This window comes from Entelurus aequoreus, linkage group LG17 (assembly GCF_033978785.1).
Source record: "Entelurus aequoreus isolate RoL-2023_Sb linkage group LG17, RoL_Eaeq_v1.1, whole genome shotgun sequence".
Classification (NCBI taxonomy): domain Eukaryota; kingdom Metazoa; phylum Chordata; class Actinopteri; order Syngnathiformes; family Syngnathidae; genus Entelurus; species Entelurus aequoreus.
The window spans coordinates 53,107,017-53,127,547 of NC_084747.1; the positions used below are offsets into that span (position 1 = coordinate 53,107,017).

The window sequence follows — 20,531 nt, forward strand, 5'->3', positions numbered from 1 at the left end:
TGTTTACACTTACATGTTGCGGTTAATTGTATTCTACCTTTATTAGTCATTATTTATACTTTCTCAATAAATTATGTGATAATGTTCATCAGTCAGCTCATTGGTGTTCATTTTCAATGTATCAAGATAAAAAAATTATACCAAAATCAAATTACAGGATGTTATTTATGTAGTTTGCTAATTTTCCTCGACTGTTGCACTAACATCATGTGGTTTTTTTTTTTTTTTTTACATATGTAGCATCATCCACAAAGATACAAAGAATTGCTATTGTGACATCTAGTGGACACATTTAGAACAGCAGTTTCTTTCATTCAAAAATGTCGGCTCATTTTTATACTTAGCTAACTCATCCCGCGGGCCGGATAAAACCAGTTCACGGGCCTGATCCGGCCCGCGGGCCGTACATTTGACACCTCTGATATAGGTCAATGATGACAAAAACTAAGCTGTCACTCGTTAACCGAAAGGCACACTTCCTGATAAGCACAGTTTGGCGATTCACAGTCCAATAAAATGGCCGTTGTATTGGTCTAGCGTTTTTTTCCTAGAGTAGTACACACGTGAAGATATCTAAAGACACAGTATCACTCCACTTTAATAACACATCAATGCTTTAGTATTGTTTACGACCCATCACTAATATTAACTTGACAGCACAGCAGTGCCTCAATCAATTCACGAGCTCAGTTGGCTCTTTTGACCGAGCGCTTACCTCAAAAGGCGTGTATCTCAAATCAACGTCTCCTATTAAAATCAACTGAAATCAGTTGAAGAGGTGCGCTCTGGAGGGTGGCATTAGCGAGATGACGCGGGATGGGACAGGTGTGTCCTGATTGCCAGTCGGGGACAAGTGGGGGAGGCAGCGCTCAGGCCAGGGAGGAATTGGCAGGAAACGAAAACACACAGGAAGTGGAAACAAGAAAACGAGAGCTATGGAACGGGAATAGCACAAGCACAGAAAAATAAACACTAGTCCAAAACAGTCATGGAGGTTCATTACTAGGGGTGTGGGAAAAAAAATCGATTTGAATCGCGATTGTCACGTTGTGCGATTCAGAATCGACTTTCATTTTTTAAAAATCAATTTTTTTTTTTTCTTCCTTTTTTTTTTTTTTTTTTTTTTAAATTAATCAATCCAACAAAACAATACACAGCAATGTCATAACAATGCAATCCAATTCCAAAACCAAAGCCGACCCAGCAACACTCAGAACTGCAATAAACAGAGCAATTGAGAGGAGACACAAACACGACACAGAACAAACCAAAAGTAGTGAAACAAAAATGAAAATTAACAACAGTATCAATATTAGTTAGAATTTCAACATAGTGATTAAGAATCCCTCATTGATATTATCATTTATAAAAAAAAATTTAAAAAAAGAACAATAGTGTCACAGTGGCTTACACTTGCATCGCATCTCATAAGCTTGACAACACACTGTGTCCAATATTTTCACAAAGATAAAATAAGTCATATTTTTGGTTCATTTAATAGTTAAAACAAATTTACATTATTGCAATCAGTTAATAAAACATTGTCCTTTACAATTATAAAAGCTGTTTACAAAAATCTACTACTCTGCTTGCATGTCAGCAGACTGGGGTAGATCCTGCTGAAATCCTATGTATTGAATGAATAGAGAATCCTTTTGAATCGGGAAAATATCGTTTTTGAATCGAGAATCGCGTTGAATCAAAAAAAATTGATTTTGAGTCGAATTGAGACCCCAAGAATCGATATTGAATCGAATTGTGGGACACCCAAAGATTCGCAGCCCTACTCATTACAGTCTTATTGTATGAAAAAACAATAATACTAGTACTAATAACAACTACTGTAGTTTTATGACGTAATGTAACTAACGCACAGTATTTACTAGGGTTGTACTGTATACCGCAGACCTGGGCATTCTGCGGCCCGCGGGCCGCATCCGGCCCTTTGTGCGTCCCTGTCCGGCCCGCGTGAGGCCAATTATAAATTACAAAATACATTTAAAAATGTATCTATGTCGAGTGTGCAATACAACGGTGCTGCTTTTGTTTTGAAAATCGTTATTTGTATTACTTCCGTGTGGACGTATGCGTGTGCGTGATTGTGAGTGAATGTGAACAGCTGCAATCACAAATTACAAAATAAAGTTGAAAAAACATCTATGTCGTGCGCGCAATACAACTGTGCTGCTTTTATTTTGAAAAGTATTACTTATGGGCGTATGTCCGTGTGTAACCTGCGAGTGAAGGTGCACATGCAGCGACAAGTGATGCACGATTTACACCCGAGACGCTAAGAAGAGAAAAGTTGATGACGAATGGCGTGTTTTCAACAAGACATGGACTGCCAAGCAACGTTCCCTCTAAGGTGCGCGCCTGCGCAATTGCGCACTGCTCAAGCGTCCGCTGCGCACAGCAAATATATGCCGCGCACCAAATCACCACACAAAGTTACACTATGACTCCTCAGTCATACGTGTGCTTATTTTACTGTAATTTATTATTAATGTTAATTTATTTATATTAGTCATGGAATGCTGTTGCACACACTATGTTGAAGTATTACTATTATTATTAATTATTATTATTATTATTTATCTTACGGTATATATCAAAAATAATATTGAGCAAAATTTAATTGAAATATTGTCGATGTGGCCCTCCAGCAGTGCCCGGGTTGCTCATGCGGCCCCCGGTAAAAATTAATTGCCCACCCCTGGTATACCGGTATTGGTATAGTACCGCGATACTAATGAATCATATTAGGTACGATACCGACTCTGAAAAGTACCGGTCGACCACCGTCGTCGTCACGTTATGACATTGCTGGTTCACGGGCAGACGAGCATGTTCGGCAACGCACGATCACTGAGCACTTACAAGCAGACACAGTGTGTAGACAGAAAAGGGAGAACGGGCGCATTTTGGCTTAAAAACTGACAATAAAGGTGAAGCTATAACACTGAAACACCCTCAGGAAGAGGTGCTTTAAGACATGGCTAGCTCGGCAGTGTTTTAGCTACTTCGAAATCACTAATCCTCGCCTCCATGGTGACAAATAAAGTATGTTTCTTACAAGTATCATCCCTGCAGGACGAGGAGAAGTCATATTTTTGGTTCATTTAATAGTTAAAACAAATTTACATTATTGCAATCAGTTGATAAAACATTGTTCTTTACAATTATAAAAGCTTTTTACAAAAATCTACTACTCTGCTTGCATGTCAGCAGACTGGGGTAGATCCTGCTGAAATCTATGTATTGAAGGAATAGAGAATCGTTTTGAATCGGGAAAATATCGTTTTTGAATCGAGAATCGCGTTGAATCAAAAAAAATTGATTTTGAGTCGAATTGAGACCCCAAGAATCGATATTGAATCGAATTGTGGGACACCCAAAGATTCGCAGCCCTACTCATTACAGTCTTATTGTATGAAAAAACAATAATACTAGTACTAATAACAACTACTGTAGTTTTATGACGTAATGTAACTAACGCACAGTATTTACTAGGGTTGTACTGTATACCGGTATTGGTATAGTACCGCGATACTAATGAATCCTATTAGGTACAATACCGACTCTGAAAAGTACCGGTCGACCACCGTCGTCGTCACGTTATGACATTGCTGGTTTACGGGCAGACGAGCATGTTCGGCAACGCACGATCACTGAGTACTTACAAGCAGACACAGTGTGTAGACAGAAAAGGGAGAACGGGCGCATTTTGGCTTAAAAACTGACAATAAAGGTGAAGCTATAACACTGAAACGCCCTCAGGAAGAGGTGCTTTAAGACATGGCTAGCTCGGCAGTGTTTTAGCTACTTCGAAATCACTAATCCTCGCCTCCATGGTGACAAATAAAGTATGTTTCTTACAAGTACCATCCCTGCAGGACGAGGAATAGCTAAACATGCTTCACTACACACCGTAGCTCACCAGCGTCAAAATGTAAACAAACACCATTGGTGGATCTACACCCAACATCCACTGTAATGATACCAATTATAATAGTGTGTCTAGTCCGGGGGTCGGCAACCCGCGGCTCTAGAGCCGCATGCGGCTCTTTAGCGCCGCCCTAGTGGCTCTCTGGAGATTTTTCAAAAATGTATGAAGAATGGAAAAAGATGAGGGGGAAAAAATCAATTTTTTTGTTTCAGAATGTTTTCTGTGGGAGGACAAACATGACATAAACCTTGCTAATTGTTATAAATCACACTGTTTATATTAAACATGCTTCACTGATTCGAGTATTTGGCGAGCGCCGTTTTGTCCTACTAATTTTGGCGGTCCTTGAACTCGCCGTATAGTTTGTGTCCATGTATAACTTTCTCCGACTTTCTAGGACGTGTTTTATGCCACTTTTTCTATCTCATTTTGTCCACCACACTTTTAACGTTGGGCATGAGTGCACAAAGGTGAGTTTTGTTGATGTTATTGACTTGTGTGGAGTGCTAATCAGACATATTTGGTCACTGCGTGACTGCAAGCTAATCGATGCTAACATGCTATTTAGGCTAGCTATATGTACATATTGCATATGCCTCATTTGTAGCTATATTTGAGGTCATTTAGTTTCCTTTAAGTCCTCTTAATTACATTTATATCTCATGTAATATGGCTTTTAATTTTTTGCGGCTCCAGACAGATTTGTTTTTGTATTTTTGGTCCAATATGGCTCTTTCAACATTTTGGGTTGCCGACCCCTGGTCTAGTCAATACTACTATGATTACGTCAATATGTTTTGGCATCACAACATCTTCTTTCGTTTAAAAAATAATAATATTATGTTTATAAACTCAGGAAATATGTGCCTGGACACATGAGCACTTTGAATATGATCAATGTATGATTCTGTGACGACTTGGTACCGGATTGATACCCAAATTTGTATCCCCGAATGTAAAGAAGAATAAATGATTATTACATTTTAACAGAAGTGTAGACAGAACATTTTGAAAGAGAAAGTAAGCAGATATTAACAGTAAATGAACGAGTAGATTATTCATTATTTTTTTACCACTTGTCCTTAATAATTTTGACAAATAAATAAAACGATAAATGACACAATATGTTACTGCATATGTCAGCAGAATAAATTAGAAGCCTTTGTTTGCTTACTTACTACTAAAAGACAAGTTGTCTTGTATGTTCACTATTTTATTTAAGGAAAAACTTGCAATAATAAACATATGTTTAATGTACCGTAAGATTTTTTGTTAAAATAAAGCCAATAATGCAATTTTTTGTGGTCCCCTTTAAATAATTTTGGTACCAATACTGGTACCAAAATATTGGTATCGGGACAACACTAGTATTTACTTTAGAGAGTGGACTTCCACGGTACCTCCTTCCATCTGATTCTCCATCAAACACACCAACCGTAGCTTTTCAATATTTTCATGGATACAGGTCCACTGTTTAGATATTATTTTAACATCATAGACTCATGCTACTATAGTGCTCTATGGTGCAGACACGCAGTGATACGCTCGAAATTGCTTCCAACTTGACTGCACTCTTTGATGATTTTTATTGTCAATGAATATCATTCACTTCTTCTTCTCAGCACTATATTTCACACTCACTTCCTTCCTCCCAATCGTTGGAAAAACAAACGTTATGTTCATCTGTAGCTATAAGCTAACGCTACCGACTAAGCATGCTTTCCAAAATAGAGATGTTCAAATTCAGGAGATTTTGAGGTGGGTGGGGTTGGGGTGGGCGGGGCCAGAGGTAAGGGGGGAGGAGTATATTTATAGCTAGAACTCACTGAAATTCAAGTATTTCTTATATATATATATATATATATATATATATATATATATATATATATATATATATATATATATATATATATATATATATATATATACATGTATATATATATATATATATATATACATGTATATATATATATATATATATATATATATATATATATATATATATATATATATATATATATATATATATATATATATATATATATATATATATATATATAAGAAATACTTGAATTTCAGTGTTCATTTATTTACACATATACACACAACACTCCTCTCTACTCATTGTTGTATTTTTTTATTTAATTTTTTTTTTAAAAATTTATTAATCAATCAACAAAACAATACACAACAATACCACAATAATGCAATCCAATTCCAAAACCAAACCCGTCCCACCAATGTTAGGAATAACAACAAACAGAGCAATTGAGAGCAATTGAGGACACACAAACATGACACGGAACAATACAAATGTAGTGGAACAAAAATGAACATTATCGACAACATCATCAATATTATTAATAATTTCAAAATAGCAGTGATTAAAAAAAATAAATAAATAAATAAAAACCCTCATTGATATTATCATTAAAAACATTAATAAAAAATAATTAAAAAATTAGAAATGAACAATAGTGTCACAGTGGCCCACACCTGCATCACATCTCACAAGCTTGACAACACACTGTGTCCAATATTTTCTACAAAGATATAATAAGTCATATTTTGGTTCATTTAATAGTTGAAACAAATTTAAATAATGGATCCCATATTCCAATATATGACTCATTATTATCTAAACTAAATGCAGTTTGTTCTACTGATATCATCTCCATAGCTTGTGTGCACCAGTCAGTATGAGTTGGACTAGCAACATCTATCCATTTTTTAAACATTACCCTTTTTGTTATTATGCATATTGAAAGAAAATTATTTTTACTCTTTGATGACACGTTACTAAATTGATGGAGATCCCCAAGAATACACGTTTGCAGTGTCATTGGGATGTTTAAATTAAGGAATGTGATTGCTTCTTTTGTTGTTTTCAACCAAAACTCTTTTATTCTCGGACATTCCCACAATAAATGAACAAGAGTTCCCTCAGCTGCCCGACACTTCATACATAACTTGCTATCTACTACACCAATTTTAAACAGCTGAGAAGATGTAAAATACAACCTATTCAATATCTTAAATTGAGTCAGTTTATCTTTAATGCTTCTAAAGGGCTTATTGGCATTTTTCCTAATATCATTCCATGATATGCCTCTTTCATCGAAAATGTTTAAGTTGTATTTGAAAGTGCAATGCTTTGCAGCCAGTAGCACAGCTTTTGAAGGAGCATAGGTATGGGCAGTGTAATATTCTGGGTTGGAGTCAATAACCAGGCGAGGTGACGAAGTTACGTCTCTTTACTTCATACTTCAGAACCGACTCCCACACTTGCCGCCAGGGTGCGCAATACAACGTAAACCGTTGGCCAACCAAAAAGTAACCACAGAACACTAGTGTTCTGTGGTTACTTTTTGGTTGGCCAAGCGGACGTGACGACAGGCTGTCCTCACTCAGGTCCACACGGACCTGGAGGGGGCGTGCCTTAAGTCCGGCTGGAAATCGGGAGAAATTCGGGAGAATGGTTGTCCCGGGAGATTTTCGGGAGAGGCACTGAAATTCGGGAGTCCCCCGGAAAATTCTGGAGGGTTGGCAAGTATGCGAGGAAGACCAGATGTTTTGGTCGGATCTTACTGTGTTTACTGTGACATTTACCACACCAACTAATGGCGAAGATAAATGTGACTCAAATTTTGTTGGCAATTAGATGAGAGACAGCTCTTCTCATTCTTAAGTTGAGGTACCGCTGTACTAAAGTGATTTCCCTTTTCCCCTCTTGCAAAATCAAGGAATAAAACGCTCAAGAGCATCACAGCCAAATCCAACCCAATCTGTATGTAAAACACACAAAACGAGTAAAACAACATGCCACATATGCACGAGTGTCATTCAGAGCTGGTTGAAGAGCGGTGAAATGGACGGATGTTGTATGAAGTAGGAGTGAGGAGGCATGAGGGAGCCAACAGCGAGTAGATCAAGCATGAATGATAAAATCAGGGAAAAAAAGATTGGATTCCGGTCACTCCCACTCATTCAGTCTACAAACACAAACACTGGCATCATGGTGTACAAATACAGTTGAATAGCGTCATTCTCTTGGCTTGACGGGTAGTGTGACCAATTCATTACCATGCTGCACAGCACATCACCTTTTGAGACGAAGCGAGGCATTGTGAAAGATACGGGGAGGATTCAGAAGCATCACTCCCGTCTCTTGACTTGTATCACCGAGCGTCTTTGTCCCTCACTTGGCCTTCATTAGGCAGTCAGGGAGCGCTCATGTCTCTGCTAGAACAATCACTGTAATTTGGTACTTTCTATCCTTCGCATGCTTGTCTAGTCTGGAAGGGTTTTGCAAGTCACTCTTATACTTTAATGATAAAAAGGCAAGATTGACTACAGCAGTGGTTCTCAATTATTTTCCGTCATGCCTCCCCTAAATTGAAATATTATTAATATTTATATATAGATATACACGTACGTGTCAAGCTGGTTGTTGACTTGCATTTACAAAGAAAATTAAGATATTAATCTAATAAAAAAGGATATTATATATCCTCATTACCTATCATATTTACAGAAAACTTAAGGGGTACATGGTGTATACTTTGTCATAGTTCCTGGTCAGCCTATTGAAAACTGCTGCCACTAGATATATCATACTTGCCAACCCTACCGATTTTCCCAGAGAGACTCACGAATTTCAGTGCCCCTCCCGAAAATTTCTCCCGATTGCCACCCGGACAACAGTATTGGGGGCGTGCCTTCAAGGCACTGCCTTTAGTGTCCTCTACAACCTGTCGTCACGTCCTCCATACAAACAGTGTGTCGGCCCGGTCAAATGTTATATGCGGCTTTAACACACACACAAGTGAATGCACGGCATACTTGAGCAACAGCTATACAGGTCACACTGAGGGTGTCCGTATAAACAACTTTAACACTGTTAAAAATATGCACCACACTGTGAACCCACACCAAACAAGAATGACAAACACATTTCGGGAGAACATCCGCACCGTAACACAACACAACAGAACAAATACCCAGAATCCCTTGCAGCACTAAATCTTCCGGGACGCTACAATATAAACCCCCGCTACCACCAAACCCCGCCCACCTCAACCCCGCCCCCGCCCACCCCCCATCTCCCGAATTCGGAGGTCTCAAGGTTGGCAAGTATGAGATATGTATATCTGTATCACAATATATTGGTGGTACTGTATGTAAATGATAATTGAACCATTAAAAAATTAAACATAGGCGACAAAGGCTCCTAATTTAGCTGCTGAAGTGCGCTGTAACATATTGCGTCATTTCAAGTTGTATTATTTTCGCAAAACTAGTATTAATCTTCTGTTGTAACATCGTTCTACTTACACTTCTGTTAAAATGTAATAAACACCTATTTTTCTGTTGTTTTAATACATTAGTTTTGGCCAATACTCCAAATTTGGGTATTGTTTGGTCAAATGTTGGGAACCGATACAAATGATGATGGAAATGATGTATTTTTCTTTATAACATTGATGCAAATATGAAGGTTTGATTATTGATACTATGTGACATGCATAAGAGACACTATAAGACATGACGAAGGGACTTGTACAGAGTTAAGTCATTTGATACGAATGCAATGGACAGAACTACAAGAATTGAATTTTAATGAGAGATAACTTGGGAGACCACTGGTATGTAATTACTATTGTTGATCCTAACATACGGCTACAGATAAATACTATGTATTTTGATCATTATTTGATGCTATTCTTCTTTGGTTTAAGGTTATCAACCTATCCTGTAAATCTCCTGTAATAGAAGTAGTGTGAAACAAACCCTACAAAATCTACTAGAGTTGAGTTGATAAAGCGTCCTCTACGATCTTCTCAGCCTTTTCAAGGGCAGGCGGACAAAACACTAAAGAACTTGACAGTTGACAACCAAGGGAGCGGTTACTGTAAAATGGATAAAAGTCCCTAAGAAATCTTCAGATCAACACTGCCGACACATATATTAAAGATCCTCTAAAAATGGAGGAACACATGAAGGATCTCAAAAGACAAATAACTAATACAAAAGGTTATTTCACAAAGAAAGCCAACCTTATCGTCAGAAAGGCATGCAATGTGACGGAAAAAGAGTTGATAGAAGAGTTTGATCAATTCAATCATCTCCATAACCAATTGCATGAAGCAACACTGACTTCAGTAATGAAATAATTGAAGCTAAAACATTGGATGATCAAGATTGACGTAAAGTACTTGGGTATTGAAAAAAATCTTCTAGCACAACCTCCTGACAAGATACAGTGAAGATGGTCTTATAGTAAAAATCAAAAAGGCTTAACAAATTGCCATCGAAATTGAAAACATGTCCCCTGCAACTGATGAAGCCAGTACATTATGTCTTCAAGTATTTAGTGAACATGTGCAGAATGCAACCTACGCTACATTTGCTTGGAGGCGTTCGTTTGTCAAACAGCAGTTAGAAGAATTAAAAGACAGAGTCCGAGCTGTCGACATGACGGGAGAAAAGATTAAACTAAGAGGAGCAAAATCATAAGAAAATCATACGGGCCCTGTCATGGTCCAAGTTTAATGCGCCCACTCGACATCTATTCCATAATTATCATCTCTTAAGACTGACAGAGTTCGATATTTACCAAAATGCTTGTTTAACCTATCAAGTCATTCACAGGCTGAATCTTAGGCTCTGTAGCTTGGTTCCTATCTACCATCCCCAGCATGCCCACAACACTCGTAACTTAGATCTGATATCAGGTAAACATCGTTTACTGGCTTGTACCGCTCGAAGTGTTGTATGCAGGGGACCAAAGATTTGGGACCGGCTTATTGAGAGCCTCAAGATGCTGTATCCATTCTCCAACTTCAAAAAGAAACTGAAAACTTACCTATTAACCACCTATCTCTAATGCCTCATGTGGGGTAGACTACTGTTGGGTTTTGCATGGTTGAATGAATGTATGTGTGTATGTGTATGCTTGCTTTAGTACTATTATCTTGTGTTTATCATATAGCGTTGTTGTTTTTTTGTTTTTTTTGTTGTTGTTGTGCTTGCTACCATGTTTCATCATTTCATCATTCCATGTATATACTGTCTTTTGGACCCCCTGTCAAAAGCTTCTTCTAGCTCAGGGGTCGGGAAACTTTTTGGCTGAGAGAGCCATGAAAGTCAAATATTTTAAAATGTATTTACGTGAGAGCCATATAATATTTTTTAACACTGAATACAACTAAATGTGTGCATTTTTAAGTAGGACCAACATGTTTAGAGTATAATAAGTCTTTTTTTCTTTTAATAACGTTATCCTGAAGCTAACCATTAATAAATAAAATACTTCTTACCATTAATGCGACTTCTTGAACAGGTGTGGTAGAAAACGGATCGATGGATTAAAATGCATGAGAATTTTTATATTTTGTACGTTATTTTTAACACTGTGATTACCAGCGGAATTATTCATTACTTATCGTGTTAAGCAATGTCAGCTAAGATGTATCTGAGAGCCAGATGCAGTAATCAAAAGAGCCACATCTGACTCTAAAGCCGTAGGTTAGAACAGGGGTAGGGACCCCTGTTCTAGCTTATTTGGGGGACCCCTTCACGTACCAACATCGTTAAATGATGATATTCACTACTATTGTAATTGTTATATGGTATTGTGAATAAACTTGAAAACTTGAAACTTGGGACACATTGCCTGTTTGAGAAAGCCAAAAAGCTTTCACCAGAAACCCATCCTGTTAAGACAAAAGTAATTTGTCTACCTGTATTCCATGGCTGCAACAGAGACTACTACATATGGAAGAAAGATTGGGAATCCCTTCAAAAACAAGGAAATCCACATTGGTCAGCCGAAGCAATGAAGATACAACTCCTAGATAGCATAAACGAAAAGATAGCAAAAGACCTAAGATTAGTGCCCTACTCTACTGGAGCAGAGATTTACAGTCTTAGGGAACAAGTATGTAAATACTTCAACCATCACATCTGAAATTCTGAAAGAACTACAAGAACTACCTGCCGTAAGGGGAAACAATTGAACACAGGTTTTTGAACTTATAAGAAATGTAGTAAAGGCTCTAAGTGTTAGGAAACTCTGGTGTGGTAGAAAACCTACTTACTGTGCTATCAGTGGAAAGTAAACTACCCCACCTCATCCTAGGAGATTGGTACAACTTAAAAGGAAACCAGAAAATATTGTTACAATAAGCAACCAGTTTGGCAAGTAGTTAACTTTCCTGAAGGATCAAGAAAGCATTCTTGTGCAATTTGCACAACGTAATGTACACTGCTCGAAGCAAGCATTCAGTAAAACCTCCACCTTAACTGAAAGTCAATGCATTGTGTGTGGTGACGATCGACATCATGACAAAATATTTTTCTGCGGGAAATTTAAAGACCTTGGACTACACGAAAAATGACTGTTGTAGAAAATATATAGGGGCCTGTAATGTGTGGCTAAATTGTCGCAATGAAGGGAAACGCTGGAAAAAACATAGCTGTGTGCGAGAGCGATCCCCATTACCTCCTTTGTCCGAAGAAGGGAAGAGTTGGTAACAGAAAGAAATAGATTGTGGCACACTTTACACAACGAACAAATGAAAATCAGGCAAAACCTGAACATGATGAGGAAGTCTAGAGAATCTTAAGAAAACATTTACAAACAGCCATAACAAGACATACTGACCACACAGATGATGAAACAGTCCTGTTAATGTCGCTGGAGGTAACCATATAGGCAATAAACTTCTTCCTGAAGCCTTGGGTTCGATCAGGTCAAAGTGGGAGGAAAATCGACATTGAAGCTCCAACAGACAATCAATCGAACACTGTTCTCTCAAACCAAATGAAAGATAACGACAACAAAGCCAGAGGCCTTGGCTATCATGTAGAAAATTACACAGTATACATCAGAGGTGTGGACTCGAGTCACATGACTTGGACTCGAGTCAGACTTGAGTCATGAATTTGATGACTTTAGACTCGACTTGACAAAATGTAAAGAGACTTGCAACTCGACTTAGACTTTAACATCAATGACTTGTGACTTCACTTGGACTTGAGCCTTTTGACTTGACATGACTTGCTACTTTCCCCAAAACCTAAAGCTTAAAAAGTTATTTGGGAGCGCTCCGTAGCTTTCATTTTGTACGTGTCTGTCTATCAGCGTGTGTGCTGCGTGTCAGCGTGTGTGCTCTCAGTACAACAGCCAATCAAATTAGATCTACATTGTTTTCATCACACAGCATTCAGCCAATCAAATTGCAGGACAACCAATGAACAAGAGTTGTCAAACAACGCGCCAGTGAGAAAGATTTATACCAAAGTTGGTTTCGTTCGGGTATAAAAACTACGACTTGGTCAACAAAAAACGAATTGCCGTATGCAAATCACGCAGTTGGAATATTACAGACGGAGACGCAACAACTTCCAACTTCGTTCGACATTTGAAGTTGCACAAAGAAGGGTAAGTTTTGAATGTAAGATAACGTTTATTGGCTAAGTAACGTGACTTTTATTTGCTGTGTAGTTAAATCAGTGAGGCTGTAAACTCACTGCTAACGTCATAACCATAGACATCTTGTAAGTAGACGCAGCATCGAGCGCTACTGCCTACTGGCGCAGACGAGACGCGGGGCCGCCATCTTGGAGTGGTGATCCGCTCCACTCAGTGCAATTCATTTGGCAGGAGCAATGAACTGTCAGCGCATTTAATTCATTTTACCTCACTGAATACCACTCATTTTCACACGCTTTTTTCTCATACGTGTAGCTATGATAACGGACACATGTTTTATTATTCATAGTTTGCTTAACAGTAATATAATATTCTTATATGCTATAAGTGACCAGACGTCCGAGATCAAAACTGGGAATATAAGCCCAGAGAAGGGGGAAAAAAACGGTCAGCTATTTTTAAGTTGAAGAAACAATATGATTACGTTATATATACATGCGTATATCCTACATAAACAATGTATGAATACATTAGATATCTATATATCTTATAGACCGTATCTCTGTTGCTGCAGCAGCAGAGAGTTTATTCTGTCTTGACACTTTGTATTGATATTTTGTATTACATTCTTCCCTTAAATGATAATGTTTACAGTGATTGTTATATATGTATTTTTTATGTATGTCGCTTTGGATAAAAGCGTCTGCCAAATACTTCAACTTATATAAACACCTGAAACTCTTTATATCAGCTAAAACCACCAATCTGTTTCACTGGATTCAGAATAAAACCAAATGCTGTCTTACCCAACAATGTTAGTATTTGAATATTGTTACTTGAAGACTTATTCCTGGTTACATTTATACTGTTAAGAAAGTATTGTCTTATATTTTGCCCTAAAATGAGAATGCATCATAATCAGTGGCGGCTTGTGAATTTTGTTTTAGGTGGGGCTGAAAGTTTGTAAACCAAACCCCTGTAGGGGCGTCATCCTCCCCCAGAAGATTTATTTGTGATTTTCACATACAAATATTGAAGATCTTTGCTCCTTCTCAACTCTGTGGTGATGTTATTTTCATAAAATACAACCAATAGTACATTAATGTTAAATCTTACTTGTGAAAAGTAATCCCCCGATTCCTATTTTCAACAGTCCGCTCATTTGAGCAGGAAAACGCTGAACACCAGCCCGGCATCTTTGTTTCCTACCTGTCAACTGTCAGTTTAGGCTGCTCGCCGGCTCCTCATCACCACTTCAAGATGCAATTTGCTGGCGTCACAGCAACCAATACTGCGTCTACTTATAAGATGTCTATGGTTATAACATCATTTCAAACACAGCAATATGTTGCGTCCACTGCAGTTTGCTACCTTATTCATACTTTTTGTCAAGTGATTTTTTTAAGCAGGGTTGCATGAGGTACCAAACATAACGTTACGTTAGTCAATGTATCACACACAGTAACATAACGTTAGACGGCGGTCAGCAGCACCGCATATTTTAGCCACCTACAAAAAGACAAACATAGTCAAATAAAGGTCAGTTAAAATGTATACTATATTAAGAATATGTGTACATATTGCATAGGGCCCTGACATCTAAAAAGTACAACTCTGTTCATTGTTATGTTCATGTATTTGTTATGTTTTTCATGTGTACGCACACATAAACACACATACAGTATGAGATGAGATCAATGAGATAAGGTAAGAACAGAATAGAAACTGCTGTGGAACTAGTTACAATGCAATATGCCATGGAAATACAATGTTAACACTTTTGTACAAATAAGTACAGTTGCACTTGTTTTTGCAAATGTGTTTATTCTGTAAAGGAATGAGTTAAATGTTTAAAATTGTTTAAACTATTAAAATGACTGGTTAATAGTGCTATTATGAATTGCAATGTCAGTACTATTTTTTTTCCTGCTATTTCAAATGCACTTGTTTTAATACATAAATACAGCGGTTTAAAAGCATACACAATCTGTGTAAAAATATTAGTCTGTGGTTAAAAGGACTTGAAAGGACTCGAAACTCAAAATGCAGGACTTGTGACTTGACTTGAGACTTTCCAGTCTTGACTTTGGACTTGACTCGGGACTTGCCTGTCTTGACTCGGGACTTGACTCGAGACTTGAGGGCAAAGACTTGAGACTTACTTGTGACTTGCAAAGCAATGACTTGGTCCCACCTCTGGTATACATAATGGCATTGATTCAGTTTTCCCAGAAGAAAATAAAAATGAGAATTGGAGATAACCTACACATTGAAGAAGTGCGACACAACACACCAAAAAGAGAACTCTTGAGCCGAGTTGCTGGACTTCATGATCTTACTAGCCTTGTTACTCCCACTAAGCAAAGGGGAGTGATCCTAGTGAGGAAAGCATTTCAAGAAGTAGGGAAAAGGGAAGTCAACTCGCGAGACATGGGACAAACCACTCTCTAACAACCTCAAAGAAGAAGCTACAAAGCTATTTGAGGACTATGTGCAACTTGCAGAAATTAAGTTTCACAGGAGCCTCACACCACCAAACTGGCTCGAAGAACCTGTCGGAATCACTTTTTCTGATGGCAGCGACAAGACATACGTAATGTACTTAAGATGGAAAACCAACAAAATAATTTAAGTAAGACTTGTGGAATCTAAGGATAAGATCAATTGCTGGTTCCACCTGGTCGGCAGTCAAACTATCCTTGGAGCTATACAAAGAGACAGCTATGGATATCAGACATTTTTGCAAACAGAATTGGAGAAATCCGAAAATGCGGACGTGAAAGATTAGTGGCGGATACCTAGAAATGTAAATATTGCTGAAATCATCACAATGGGATGTACTACTGAAGAACTAAATGAGAATTGCAAAATGGAACAGAGTTCCTGAAATGGCCGTTAAAAGATTGGGCACAAAAACTCAGCTGCTCAAGTTGTAACACAAGTCAGAGAAAGTGTAAGCAAACTCCAGAAAAAGGCATTCCCAATTACACTCATAGGAACTACCATCTTACAAATGTGTCAAAGCACAACCTCAACTAATTCAATCATGGAAACACAACCTTATCGATGTAACAAGATTCAGCAACCTCCCTAAATTGGTGAAAGTAATTACCTTAGTATGGCGGGTGGCAAGACAATGGCTTACTTTATAGAAAAGGGAATGTGGTCAAGAAAAGTGGGAGGCAAAATGCAAAGCAAGCAACATCGTCAATTAAAGAATGAGAAGAGGGACTAAGAAATGTCTTCCTTTCAGTTCAAAGCGACTCTTGAAAAGCAGTGGCAGAACCCAGACATTTATTTAGAGTAAGAAAGCAGTTCCAATCCTACCAGATGAAAGCTGGATCTCGACACTGGTAGTCCGTATAGCTCACAATATTAACCATAAAGGAATCGCTGGAATCTTCCCAAAATGAGGACCAAGGCTTGGATTATAAAAGGTCGAAAAATTGCAAAAAAGTAGTAGACAGTTACATCACATGCATGCAGGAAAATGAAAGACAGACTGTTGGCAAATCATGAACGATCTGAACGCCTTCGGCCGGCATCCCCCTTTCAGTATTCATCTGTTGACCTTTTCGGACCATATGAGGTCAGTGATGAGGTGAAAAGGAGAGTAAAACTTACAATATGGGGAATCTTATTCTGCTGCATGGCCTCAAGAGCGATACACACTGATGTAGTTACAAATTAGTCATCAGAAGCCTTCTAACATAAAAAAAGATTTACATTCTCCGCGGACACTGTTCGGAACCAGGAAAAACTTTGTGGGAGCAAAACCTGCACTTGAGGAATTTCATTACAAATGTCAAGAAAAACTCAAGAGCCAGTGTCAACACAGATGAAAAAAGACTTTGTAAGAGATGTACAAGTCAAGATTTTCACAAGTTAGCCAATATCAGCTACAAAATACATCTCAACTCAGAAGCAGGGTGAACGCAAGGGTCAAGCCCCAACTACGGTTCTCAACAGCGATGTGAGACACCTCAGTCTTGGTACTTGTGAAAGAGCAAAATCGTTTGTGAAGGACTGGTGTGACCTTCTTATGTACGAGAACCAGGAGATTAAGTGAGAGGTGTTCGGTAAAATTTTGGAAACTGATACCAATGATAAAATTATGTACTTTTTCTTTGTTGATCCAAAGATGCAGCTAAATACATATAAATACTATGTATATTGATCATTATTCCTTATACTGGTAGTATTTGATGCTATCCTTCTTTGGTTTAGGGTTATCAACCCATCCTGAAAAGCTCCTGTAATAGATGTGGTGTTAAATTAACCCTACAAAATCTACTGGAGTTGAGATGATAAAGCGTCCTATACGATCTCCTCAGCCTTTTCAAGGACAGGCGGACAAAAGTTCTACAGAACTTGACAGAAATCGATCCAACACCAAGTAGTTACAGGCAAATTACTGGTCAATGCTGATACGGATACTTAAAATGTTCAAGATCATTGACTAATTGTTGGGAATTTTACTTGAAATGTAGGATTTTCACAGGTTGGCGTTATAACATTATCAATCAAATATTGAAATTATTTCTTACTATGGTTATGGTTAGAGTTTATTTCAAACCATAACCATGATACCTCACAATTTCCAGTTTCTTTTTTCAATAAGTTCGAAAAGAAGTAGGAGGAAGCAGTGCTTATTTAATCCTACCCTTTTTCCATTACACAGTATTTGCTAACACTTTTGTTTACTTCCTGTTCCAAATTTGTTCACAATATACTCCATAAATAAGTTCAGAATGTTTATCATAGTTCTTCTTCTTTGTACTTTGTAAACACTTTGATTTTGAACAGTTTCTTAAACTACATCATATTAGTACACTGTTTGATTTCTTTACTTAAGCCATTCCATACCTGTCGCGACTTACATAGAACCGCCCACCTTTGTTTACATTCTAGAGCTTTAGCTTAACGGTTATCATATTCTCCTAAGGTGTGTAGTGCGATTATGCACTAGTTATTGCTCGTCCTCCAGTGATAATGTTGAGAAATTGAGGATGCATTTGTTGGCATGCCGCTACCAAATTGGCGGGCCACAGCGACAATGTGTCATCAACATGCATTATTACGATATAATGATGGTATTAAAAGCTCTATTGTCAGCCAATTTTTTATTATTTATATCATATATCGTCTGTGAATTGCTTGTAGAGCATTTAAGACATATTGCTAAAAAAAAAAATCACTCAACAGCACAACATTTAATTTCTATAGTAATGTCCCTTCAGAAGATACAGATGAAATGCAGGTATGTGAGCACCCTTTGCGAAAAAAAGAGAAAAACTACTAGAGTAGAGTAGATAATTTAATAACATTATTATCATTAAAAATGTAATGTAAAATTTGACAACATGCATGCAAATACTGGTAACTCAGAAAACGTTTCCCATTTGGCAACTCCATCTTATAGCCACGCCCACTCCGATAAAATACTTTCGTTGTTGTGACCTTTGTTTACATCTGCCATGTCAAAAATATACCTTCTTGCTGGCTACTAATAAACACTCCAGAACAACTGGTTCGGAACTAACAATGTTGGGATTGTAATCATTCAAATATGATTAGCAGCAAAGTAGAAAGATGTCAAAGTTTTGGCTTGTAGAGTGAACACAGGTGACAACAAGTAAGATAGCTAGATGATGCTAACTATGCTAACTAGCGAGCTTGTTTTGGCGTTTTTAAAAGTTGTCTCCCTATCCTGCAACTCGGCGTTTAGGCAAAAGGAACAGCGTGTTATGGTGCACGCGCAGTCTGCTTCTCCCTCCTGAAATTAGCGCACCTGGACCTGATGAGAGGGAGCTGAATAAAGGACCAGTGGACCCAAGGATCCTGGCGGGAACTTAGTTTCTCGATGGTGAACCGTAAGCGACAAGCTTTATGCTCTCTCTCCGTGTTTCCTCTCCGTGGCTTGATTTGTCCCCTGTCTTCTCCCAGTGTTTTCCTTCCATTGCCCTGGATCTCGACTGCCTCCCTCGATCCTCGACCCCCGCCTGGACACGGACCTTGTTGCCTCTCTCTCTCCCCCACGGACCTCACTTGGATCACTGACCCCTTTCGCCTAGCCCCCTTTGGATTTGTCTGCTTCCTCATCCAACATTGCGGTAACACACAACAGTTATAGTTTAACACCACACACACTCTTGGATTTTGGTCACACACTCCATTCCTTAGTTTAAGTATAGTTAGTTTGTATTGTTTATTATATATATATATATATATATATATATATATATATATATATATATATATATATATATATATATATATATATATATATATATATATATATATATATATATATATATATATATATACTACCGTTCAAAAGTTTGGGGTCACATTGAAATGTCCTTATTTTTGAAGGAAAATCACTGTACTTTTCAATGAATATAACTTTAAACTAGTCTTAACTTTAAAGAAATACACTCTTTACATTGCTAATGTGGTAAATGACTATTCTAGCTGCAAATGTCTGGTTTTTGGTGCAATATCTACTTAGGTGTATAGAGGCCCATTTCCAGCAACTATCACTCCAGTGTTCTAATGGTACAATGTGTTTGCTCATTGGCTCAGAAGGCAAATTGATGATTAGAAAACCCTTGTGCAATCATAATCACACATCTGAAAACAGTTTAGCTCGTTACAGAAGCTACAAAACTGACCTTCCTTTGAGCAGATTGCGTTTCTGGAGCATCACATTTGTGGGGTCAATAAAACGCTCAAAATGGCCAGAAAAGGACAGCTTTCATCTGAAACTCAACAGTCTATTCTTGTTCTTAGAAATTAAGGCTTATCGCCAAATTTGCCAGCTGCTTCATTATGCCCATGACATCAGCAGACGGTGTTAAAAGAGCCTGGGAACAGGAACTAAGAATAACAATACCCAAACAGCAATGGGAACGGACACTCTCTCAAATTCACAATTGCTCAATTAACAGCAGACTTAGGCTCATACAGTTTAAAGTGATTCATCGTTTTTACTACTCCAAAGTCTTATTACACAAATTTTATCCTGATACGTCTCCACTTTGTGATAAATGTAAATCTGCTGAAGGATCACTGTCTCATTTGTTTTGGGAATGTCCAATTATTCAATCATTTTGGTCCAGCATTTTCTTTTTTTACTTGGGGGTATAT

General features: G+C 37.8%; 1 protein-coding gene and 1 long non-coding RNA gene across 2 annotated transcripts in view; one reads left to right on the forward strand and one right to left on the reverse strand.

The window, feature by feature from the left end:
• grid2 (glutamate receptor, ionotropic, delta 2) overlaps window positions 1-20,531 on the reverse strand; it is a 1,088,972-nt gene that overhangs the window by 938,772 nt on the left and 129,669 nt on the right. The gene's annotated exons all lie outside the window — the stretch shown is intronic.
• LOC133632057 (uncharacterized) lies at window positions 4,255-19,543 on the forward strand. The gene is made up of 3 exons (XR_009821653.1): window positions 4,255-4,416; window positions 19,111-19,255; window positions 19,329-19,543. It is a non-coding gene; the product is annotated as an uncharacterized LOC133632057 (long non-coding RNA).